Source organism: Camellia sinensis, chromosome 4 (assembly GCF_055761805.1).
Source record: "Camellia sinensis isolate YWXY chromosome 4, ASM5576180v1, whole genome shotgun sequence".
NCBI classification, from domain to species: domain Eukaryota; kingdom Viridiplantae; phylum Streptophyta; class Magnoliopsida; order Ericales; family Theaceae; genus Camellia; species Camellia sinensis.
Genome location: NC_138964.1, coordinates 43,757,477 through 43,768,616, shown reverse-complemented (window position 1 = coordinate 43,768,616; position 11,140 = coordinate 43,757,477). Strand labels below are relative to the sequence as shown.

General features: G+C 35.2%; 1 pseudogene across 1 annotated transcript; it reads left to right on the top strand.

Annotated features, from left to right (window-relative positions):
* Positions 1–1,049: 1,049 nt before the first annotated feature.
* Positions 1,050–10,812, top strand: LOC145824604 (spermidine hydroxycinnamoyl transferase-like; annotated as a pseudogene). Its single transcript, XR_014366398.1, has 4 exons — positions 1,050–1,345; positions 2,664–3,416; positions 7,811–7,818; positions 10,326–10,812. The product of XR_014366398.1 is annotated as a spermidine hydroxycinnamoyl transferase-like (transcript).
* Positions 10,813–11,140: the final 328 nt, after the last annotated feature.

The following is an 11,140-nucleotide window of genomic DNA, read 5'->3' as shown; positions in this document are numbered from 1 at the left end:
CATGATATTTTTTTCACAATCCCTAACATTACTCATTCGACATAAATACCCTACATAGGGCTATTTTGGGAAGAGGGTTATAAGCAACTTTTTGATTAAAAGCTGATTATAATTAATTTTTTACAAGAGAAAGAAATGAGCTATAATCTAAGAAGTGGATTATAACCTACTTTCTAAAAGAGGGCTATGCCATTTGAGCCTACCAAGCCCACTTGTTTCGCGTGTTTACTTGTTGTCCTATTCTTTCCCTTTTAATCATTTACAAAATTCTTTATCGTGCACTAAAAACAATGACTATAATATAAATACATAAATTGATTATAAAATAAGATACATAACATATATACAGATAAAAAAGATTTTTTAAAAATGAATCTCATACTAAATCTTAAAAAATCGTATCCATTTATATGTATATTGTGACCAGTTTCTATAATCATTTTTTTTTTTTTGGGTAGCAAAACAATATAAGAATGACTCATCTCCATACTATTATATTTTATGCTTCTCTAGATTTCATTTTGTGAGTCCACTCTAGGTCCATAACGATGATACGAATCACTCATCTCATAAAATTCGCAGTGAAGATCGTCAATCAATTTCATCGAATATCAATGAATAGATTAACAAATCGCATTTTGTTTTATATAATGGTCTGTTTAAGTTTAAACTCATAGTTTCCGTTTATTAAAAAAAATAAAATAAATAAAACTTGTTCATGTGTCTAGTCATATCCGATAAAATTGATTTTTTGCACAATTCATCTTTACTGTTGGTCTTAGAAGATGAATAGTTCAGATTATCAAAGTTGACTTGACATAAGGCTCACAAAATATAATATGGAGAGGTATAAAAGATAGTGGTATTGAAAGGAACCATTGCCTCTTCGGGGATGTTTAATTTGAATGTAAAAAGTTTAAATTAACCCATATTATTATGTATGAATATTCTATATTATTTTTTTTATTTGTACATCATTCTTGAAAAAAATATCATCCGTCGATGATTAGTTCTATTTAAAGCCTTAGACTTCACAAGAATGTCACAAGCACTTAACAACCAAAAATCTCTCCTCCTCTCTTTCTTGTCTCCAACAATGGTGACCTTAAAGGCCTCTTACATGGTGAAACCAACCAAGGAAACACCAACTGGGCTCATGTATTTATCAGAATTTGATCACTTGATTTCCATAATTCATGCACCTACTGTTTACTTCTATCAACCCTCTGGTGAGTTGACTCTAAATTCAGTAATACATACTCTAAAAGACTCTTTAAGCAAAGCACTCGCCATATTCTACCCTCTCGCTGGACGCCTCCAATGGATTGCTAGGGGTCGCCTTCAAGTAAACAATCTTTTCTATTTTTTTAATTAATATCTTGTTCTTTTATTTTTGGTTAATTATTATAGGAGTAATTAAATTTAAGGTCCTCAAAGTATGAGTATTGTGTCATTTTAATTACTGATATTTAAAAGTATTTCAATTTAATCTCCAATACAAAAACGTGTTTCAAGTTGGTCTTCCAATCTAACTTAATAGACGCATTGGGAAATCAAATTGAAATATTTTTTAATGGTATAGATTTGGAAACCTTCCGCCAAAGGAATATTTTATACACAGTAGACAAGGAATCCATTCAATGAAATACTGTTTTTATTCTTTGGCACAACTCGATGAATTTAGTAGATCTTTTTACGAGGCCCATTATTTGTAAGCTTAGATCGAACTTATCCAACTTTTATAGTGTGATGGTTGGTTGTTCACAGACTAGCTATACTTTTTTTGGATCAATATTAGCAATGCAGCTCATCAAATGATATAATTAATTTGTACTATAGAGCTACAAACCCAATCAAACCCAATGGAAGAAAATGTTGAATTGAATTGTACTGGTCTCTATTGGGGTGTTCTAAGCCTATATATCATGAATTGAACTAATTGTTTTTTTTTCAAGTTTTTTTTTTTTTAAGAGAAAGAAAGAAAATAGTATACATTGGGGATCATATTGAAATATTTTCAAAAAGTATTTTAATTTGGTCCCCCAATGCGTCTATTAACAAAGTTAGATTGAGGAACTAAATTGAAACACTTTTTATATATTATGGATCAAATTGTCATAATTTAAATATTGAGGACCAAATTGAAACATTTTATATATTGGGAATTAAAATTGACACAATTTAAATATTATGGAACCAAAACGACAAAAGACTTGTACTTTCAGCAACCAAAATATAATTAACCCATTGTTATAAGGGCAAATTATACCAATAATCCCAACATTTTGCCACTTATGTTATTTTGGTTCCTATACTCTCAATTGACTCAATTTTAATCCTTAGTTTTGGATTTTGCATTAATTTCACCCAATAGATAACACCATTAAGGTTTTTGATAAAAAATTATCACTAAGTTAGTTGACATTAAGTTACTAAATTAATGAATGAAACATGCCACTCATTTGTCATAAAAATAAATGTTAACAATTGAAATCAATTAAAGCAATTTGAGACAAAATAAAAAATTTCAAGTTAAAATTGAACAAATTAATATTATAAGGATTAAAATTACACTAGTCAGTCAAGATTTAGGGGATAACGATGTGATTTACCCTTGTTATAATATTTATTCTAATAGAACTTCCTGTAATATTTTCAACAAGATCAACTACAACTCCATGGGTACCCAGTTCCTCGAAGCTGAATCCGAAGCCAAAATTGATGACTTTGGGGACTTCTGTCCGAGTTCAAAGACTAGAGCACTCATACCATCAGTGGACTATGACAGACCAATTCATGAACTACCATTGCTTTTGGTTCAAGCAACCAAGTTTAGCTATGGTGGATGGCTTGGGTATATCACATATCCTAGTTGATGGTGAATGTGCAGCTCACTTCATCTCCGAGTAGGCCAAAATCGCTCGCGGCGAAAAACCAGAGAACTTCCCATTTCTTGATCGAACAATCTTACAACTTGAGGATCCTTTGCCAAAAACAAGCTTTGATGTATCGGATTTCAACCCACCACCGCTCTTAATAGGCCATTCGAGTAACACAGAGGAGCGAAACAAGAAGACCGTCGTGGCTATGCTAAAGCTAAGCAAAGAACAAATCAACAAGTTGAAGAACAAGGCTAATGAGTATCGAAATAGCACCACCAGTACTAATCGCGCCTTTACAAGGTATGAGAGTGTTACTGCTCATATGTGGAGGTGTGCATGCAAGGCACGTCAACATGAAAGTGAGCAGCTAACTAACTTTCGGACCGTTGTGAATTTTCGTAGCCGTTTGCAACCACCATTGCCTAAGGGGTATTTTGGTTGCACTGCCTTGCCAGTAGTTACAACCACTACCTCGGGGGATATAGTGTCGAAACCATTAAGTTATACCGCGGAGAAGTTATAAAGAAGGTGACTGTAAATCATAAAGCATAATAACGCAGTGGATAAAATATCCGAATCATACCTTTTAGAGAAGAACCTCGTGGGTAAATTACGTGCTTCCAAAATCTAATCAGTCAACGAACCCAACAGTGGAGTGATACTACAAAATGAGTATCACCCACACAAGTCACAGTGCAAAATGGCTTGATCATTGTTTTCTGGGAGAGAGTCAGAGAGAGAGTCTGGGGAAAAAGGTTATGGGTAAAAATCACATAACGTATATCTGATATACGTATATCTTTAGATTAACCATATAATCTGATATATAACCAATATCTATCTATCCATCTATCCATATCTATTGATATAATAGATATAGATATCCTGAATGGTTATCCAAATAAGTTTTGAATTCAAATTCAAACTTACATGGATAAGGTTCAAAAGGTTCAGGTTCAAAAAGGTTCTAAGGGTCATGCCACATGGGCGCCCAATTTCTAACATCTCCCACTCTGACATGAGTTGGCATGACACTGCCACATTTCTATCTCAATCTCTCCAAAAAAAAAAAAAATAAACAATCCCATACTAGCCACTACACCGTGCGACTGCTGAGAACACCTGCACGTGGGAGCTCTATACTAGAAACTCAAAATGAGTCAGCATAGAGACATCAACCCAAAAAGAACAGAAATAGTGTCTCATATACCCCAGACTCATGTAATTACACCGGTCCAAAAAACATCTCTAATCCCTCAAAAAGAGCATGTTTGACCCTGTCAATTCTTGCAATATATTCACACTCAATTCGCCTCTCATATAGAGCGATGTGAGTTGCCGGCAGTGAATATACAACAGTGGTGTAATACTAGATGATCTTCCCTTTGCCCTCATGCCATTTAGTTTAGGATTGACCATTTTCCCAGTAATGTCCCTTAAGGCCGAATCATACATGGCCGCAAGCAACATACCAAAGTAGCAGAACATCAACCCCTTACCTTATGACATAGTTAAAAGTCACAAAATGGTACATAAATGAAAGTCATATCAATAATGACACGTAAGACTCACACGGTGAGGAAACAGGGATTCATTCTCTCACCTCATTACTCGGTCGCCAAGCACATATAGTATGAATACATGCTACGGTGGAGTAACTCTTCCATAAAGAGTGACGTCATACTCGATACACCGTACAGATATTAGTCTAGTCGCTTTCTAGCGCCTAACCTGAATTCTCTATTTGCTCGCTTTCCAGGCGCCAAATGAGATCTAGCATCTGGCTAATCATAACAGGCACAACATGGAAAGTTGGTACTAACATCCATGTTTGGTCCTTAACACGACCTCATCTTGGTTGTAACCAAGGCGACATGCATAGTGGATTACTTAAGCCTATCTTGGCTCCAAATAAAAATAAACCACTAGTCTCATCCTTGCTCGCTCCCAAGCGCCAAAGGCGATTGCTCGTGTGAGTGAGCCAATCTTGCCTGCTGACATCATCATCTGCTAATCATTATGACACTAACCATATTAGTGTCAACATCTCATCACCTCATATCAAATAAGTGATCGATTTAAAAAAAAAAACACAACCACAGTCTGCGTAATTCTAGATTCCAAGCATAACCCTTATCAGCACCTCTTGCGATAAGCATATACAACAGAATCCACCATTTGCGCCTCATATGAAGTGGTTCAAGATCACTACCTCTTGCGCAATTACCTCTCTAAAGATATTTTGGTGACCAATTTGCATTCATTCTGGATGCGCCCAACTAGCTCAGAAGCGCCCAACTAGCGCATTGAATCTTACAAGAAGCAAATTAATATACTACTAATAAAGCATTTTATCCATAATCTAATGAGCATGGTCAATGTCTAAATAACTCAGTTGACCATTTACCAAAGATAACACTTATCATGCCAAATACGCCCACATAGCGTACTTCAGGCTCCAACAACAAAAAAGATCAAGGAATATAGGTCGTCTGTTTCTCCCAAAGACAATCCGAGGATTCACTCAATAGCTAAGGCTCTGGCTTTTACCGATAGGTAAGTCAATGGATTTGCAATTTTGCATCTAGAATCATTCTAGGATATTCTCTATGTAAGTCATCAAAGACAAACCGAGAATTTTCCTAAAACAATCCCTAAGGATCATACATTCGAGCATATAAATTACATCACCCATGTCCATCATATCTAAAATAGAGGACTGCCTACCCTAGGTGGCGACAACCTTATACATTCCTGGCTCATAATGACTAAGTAAGGAAAAACTTCTTTTTGGACCATTAATCATGCCTCAGTGGTCTTCATCGATCATCGTTGGCCTATCATGGCTTGATGAAATCTAAGAACCACTATTTGGATAACTGTTTTAGGTTGTAAAAGATTTATTGGAACTAGCAACCTTTTTACGCTCCTAACTTTTCACCATAAAAGCAGAAGGTAAATCCCTACGGATCTAGTTATCCAATTCTCTAACGAGAAAGTTGGGTCACAATGTCCACAAATCAATGTTCCGAACTTATGTCAATCATAGCCTAAGTCAAAATAACCTCACTCCCCAGGAGGAAATCTTCTCATGGTCTACACTTTCCTCAATGGTGCGACCTTTCGGTATCTAGCGAGCCTTATGCCTCAACAATGACTATCCAAATTACGCATAACTTTAGAACAGTTTCACTTCATAATGGAAAGTCAAACCAAATTATAGAAATGGTTAATCCTCAAAGACTTTGTCTTACGCAACATTAATCCACTTTCTAAAAACAGGGGACTAAAGCCTTTGGCACTATCCTAGGCTCTTTATCATCTTACGGAGCAATCATGAATGTTTCCCTCTCAATCACCCAGTGATGACGTGGAAAATTTTCACATTCGTTACCACGCAACTAAGAATGTAGATTATTATTCTCTAATGGAGTAATCCATTAGTAGGCACATCGCTCCCACTGTCCCTAGGATATTGGAAATTTCTTTCCATTCTCAACTAGGCTACATAAAGCGCTATGCTTAGAATTCTCTATCTTATAGAGTTCCAAAACTCTATTTACGTCACCTTTACTAAGAAAACTTAATGTGACTTAGTTACACTACCACAAAGCTGCTTACCTATATGCACTTGACCCGGAGGGTTTGAATGACCTCATACAATAATGCGCCACATGACCCTTTGTGTTTACAAGACAGCATACAATAATGTGCTATAGAACCCTAGGTCTTAACTTCGCAATCTTATGAGAAGTAGAATAAAGATAAGCTACTTAACGGTTACAAATCGCCCATAGATGGCTCTTTGCTAACCCATTACTCAAAATGGAGTGTAAAATCTGATATGGAGGGCACTTAGTTAGAGATATAGACAACAAACTAGTGCAATTCCCAATTGTGAAACATTTTGCGCCATTATCCACCTAACATTAACAATACTCAATTCCTTATCTCTACTACACCATTGTGTTATTGAGTATTAGGAATAATCAATTTTCTAAGCATCCATCTCTCTTCACAGAGCTTTCCAAAAATAACTCAAATAGATACTCGCCACCTTGGTCAAAACTAAAAGCACAAAAGTTGTTATCTAATTGATCTCAACCTCATATGTGCAATGTCAAAAATCATCTCAAAACTTTTGACTTATGGGAGATCAAATAGTCTTGACTCAGATGCGTATTGTGATCTATAAATGTGTCGAGATTGAGGCTTAGCTATCATACCCTTACACATATCTAGTCACAAATATCATGGTGGACTAAATGCGCCAAAACAAATGACCTTCTACGGCTTTCCTACTTACTTGTGCGCACCCATTGCGAACAAAGTTACACATTCACATGAGAGCAGGATGTCATAAGCGAGTGGGCCCAAGAAGGCCTACTCAAACCATCGTGTCATCATCTCATTAATGTGATTAAGTATAATAAGCCACTGGTTCATGACCAATGTCATAAACTAATTCCAATCATCTTAATGTGTGAGTTCTCGAAGACAAGTTTTAAAGGTTTAGGCCCAACTAGGTAATGACTCATGACTAATTCATATTCACTAGATCATAAAAGGATGTCATGGAGATATCAAGTGCGCCTAAGTCGCAAATTTAACTAGTAAGTGCTAATCCCCTGCACCTTCAAGTCAATTTTATTCTCCATATACTTTACTGCATCTAGTTGAAAGATGACGATACTCCTCTTGCCATATCTATTTCTTGCTTCATAGTTACTTGCAATTAATTCTACTATCCAGAAGAAGGAGAGAATAAGCTATCAACTATGGCAGCTCCTGAAGTAACTTAAGCGCGAATTAGGCGAAAGAGTCTAATTCAACACAATACTCTCACGAGTCATGCGTCAATTCTTAGAGTCATAACAACCTTGTCGGCCTTAACCTTTTCATTATTATGCTGCAACGTTTGCGCTTAGTGGTAAACGTTGAATAGTTGGCAATGCTAATAGATTTTGCAGCCACTAAACGCTAATCTTATCACATAGTGTTAATAGATTTTGCAGCTTCTAAGCGCTAATCTTTTCACTTAGTGTTAATAGATTTTGCAGCTCCTAAGCACTAATCTTTTAACTTCACGTGATATTTCAACGCACACTATTATAGTGCATGAAATTTTGCTCCATCCACTCCCAATAATTGGGTAGAGAGCAAAACACTGCTCATACTGGCTACTCGTCTTACACTTAACGACTAATTTATTTAAGCTCGCATTGCTTGGATGACGTGACTCTTGAATATTACTTCATCTAATGATGTAACATTATTTACAAGTCAAATTACAAAGTCAATCCGCGCAGCACAATAGTCAAGATCATATACAGATCTATTCAGGGCTTACTAATTTCATAACTCCAAAACTCGCCAACCAAAAGTACGTAGCGTGCCGCTAACCATAGCGCACACATTAGTTTTTATTATGCCAAACAAGGCAACAAAACCATAGCGACTTTGAGTCATGTTTCCTTACTTTGGCTCAATTAAGACTTAACCTAAAGTCTCCAAGACTTTTGCTCATCTAAAAAATGGGATTACATTGTTCACATTTGAACATCTTTACTAAGTCTAGGTCAACCAATTAACTTCCATAAGCTAAGTCAATTTAGAGAGAAATTCGCATTGAGATTAATTTGATTAGCATAATATAATTTTGGCGCAAAAATCTAAATTAAATAGTGACAATATTACACAAGTTGCAAGATCAAAAATCTGCTATGCTCGTAATCATCTCTTGCGCCACAGGTGACAATTATCCAAAATTCAAATTTATGCGCAAAATATTGGTTTTCGGGAGTAAATCTATAAAGATTTCTCTCAACCGAACAACCTCCCACTAACTATGGCATGTTTAAAAGCATGATAAAAAATTCTAATTCCATACAATAGTATCATAATGTAGATTCACAATCAATAAATGCTATGTTACATTTAATAACGAAATTAAAATAAAAAACTAATTAATCATGCTATTCTAATCACAACATATTACAAACCCTAAAAAAAATAATATGCTGTATTTAATATTCAAATTATACCATAACAGAAACTGTATCACTTCTGAAATTTCTGAAATTTTTTGGAAATTTTCTAGAATTCTAAATAACTAATAAACACACATTAAATTAGAAATAAAAAATTCCAGAATCTGATAAACTGAAAAAATTATTCCAGTAAATAGGAAAACATTTCAGAAGTCTACAATAAAAAATTCAACCCCAGAAAATAATTTATGCAATACCAGAAACATTTTGAAGCATAAATAATGAATTATAATCACAGGAAAAATCTTTTTATTTTCATAAAATTTTCAAAATTTTACAAAAGATAGAAAATATAATTCTGAGTCTAACGGTACTAACCGCGCTTAAAACAAAGCTATAACGAATTAATTATGACCATTTAACATAATTCTAAATTTAAAAACAAAACAAACAGACCCTTACATCAGCAGCCAAGCCGGGAGAGGAAAAGCGGCGTGGCTCAACATGCGGCTCGGCTCGCGGCTCAGCGCGCGGCTCGGCACGCGGCGCATGTGTGTGGCGCGGAGGGCGCGCGCGTGGAAAGCACAGAACAGCGGGCGCGTGGAGGCACGTGAGAGCGCGCGGTGGTGCGTGAGAGTGCGTAACAGCGCGTGGAGGCGCGTGGAAGCCTCCCACGGCGTCAGGTGGCGCGTGAGGCCCACGCTCCGCCTTCCAGGGTGTTTTCTGGTTCAATTTTTGTACTGCCGGACTCCATTTTTCATAATAAAAACATTTATGGCATTAAAAATAACATTTAATGAACATAAAAATGAAATGTATCACATTCTCAATCAATGAGAGTTGAAATGCAAAAAACCGTGCACTTCATCTTCCTCCATTAATTTTCATGCATATAATGTGTATATATTTATATAAAAAAAGTACACATATTTTAATGCATAAAAAATAAGTACGAAAAAACTCATATAGCTCTGATACCAATGTAAATCATAAAGCATAATAACGCAGCGGATAAAATATCAGAATCATACCTTTTAGAGAAGAACCTCGTGGGTAAATCACGTGCTTCCAAAATCTGATCAGTCAACGAACCCAGCAGTGGAGTGATACTACAAAATGAGTATCACCCACACAAGTCACAGTGCAAAATGGCTTGATCGTTGTTTTCTGGGAGAGAGTCAGAGAGAGAGTCTGGGGAAAAAGGTTATGGGTAAAAATCACATAACGTATATCTGATATACGTATATCTTTAGATTAACCATATAATCTGATATATAACCAATATCTATCTATCCGTCTATCCATATCTATTGATATGATAGATATAGATATCCTGAATGGTTATCCAAATAAGTTTTGAATTCAAATTCAAACTTACATGGATAAGGTTCAAAAGGTTCAGGTTCAAAAAGGTTCTAAGGATCATGCCACATGGGCGCCCAATTTCTAACAGTGACAGATGAGTACATTAGGTCATGTTTTGTTTTTCTGAAAAATGAACCAAATTTATCTATGTTTGGAGCTTTCTGATTGGACTCGACTACCATTATATGGGGTGGATTTTGGGTGGGGAAAGGAAATTTATATGGCACCCGGAATAATTGGACATGATGGGAAAGCATTCATCCTCCCCGGTCGTGATGAAGATGGTTCTTTTCTTATCCCACTACAGTTGCAAGAAGCACATATGGATGCCTTCAAAAAGTTCTTTTACGACGATATCTAATACCATGTTAATGATATCTATTGTCTTCAAAAAATTATTTTCTTATTTCATTTGTAGTATTTTATCCTAAATATTTATTTCTTGAAGAGAGTTATTGCTTGTATTGTAATCAAAATAATTTATGAATAATCTTTTGAGTGCACATCTGGTGATGGCAAGCATTTTGCCACAAATCTTTATCTTTGGTTTGGTTCTCAGGATTTGTTCTCTAAGTTTTGGGGGAAAAAAAAAAATTGAATAATTAATTTTATGAAAAAATAATAAATAATAAAAGAACTCATCATTTTTTGAGGGCAAAAGTAATTTTAAAAATTAAAAATAATATTTTTTTTATGAAATAATTTTTTATTTATTTTTTTAAATTTTAAAAAAAAATGATTCTAAAATTAAAAATGCCACCCCCGAGAATTGCTCAAGGATATCGGAGCAACGTCTGTTACTGTGGCAATGTAAAGTAGCTAAATAGTAAGATTACTGGGATATTGCTGATACTCTTATCACTTTGTTTGAAACAAGTCATTTTAATAAATTTTTTAGTTAAA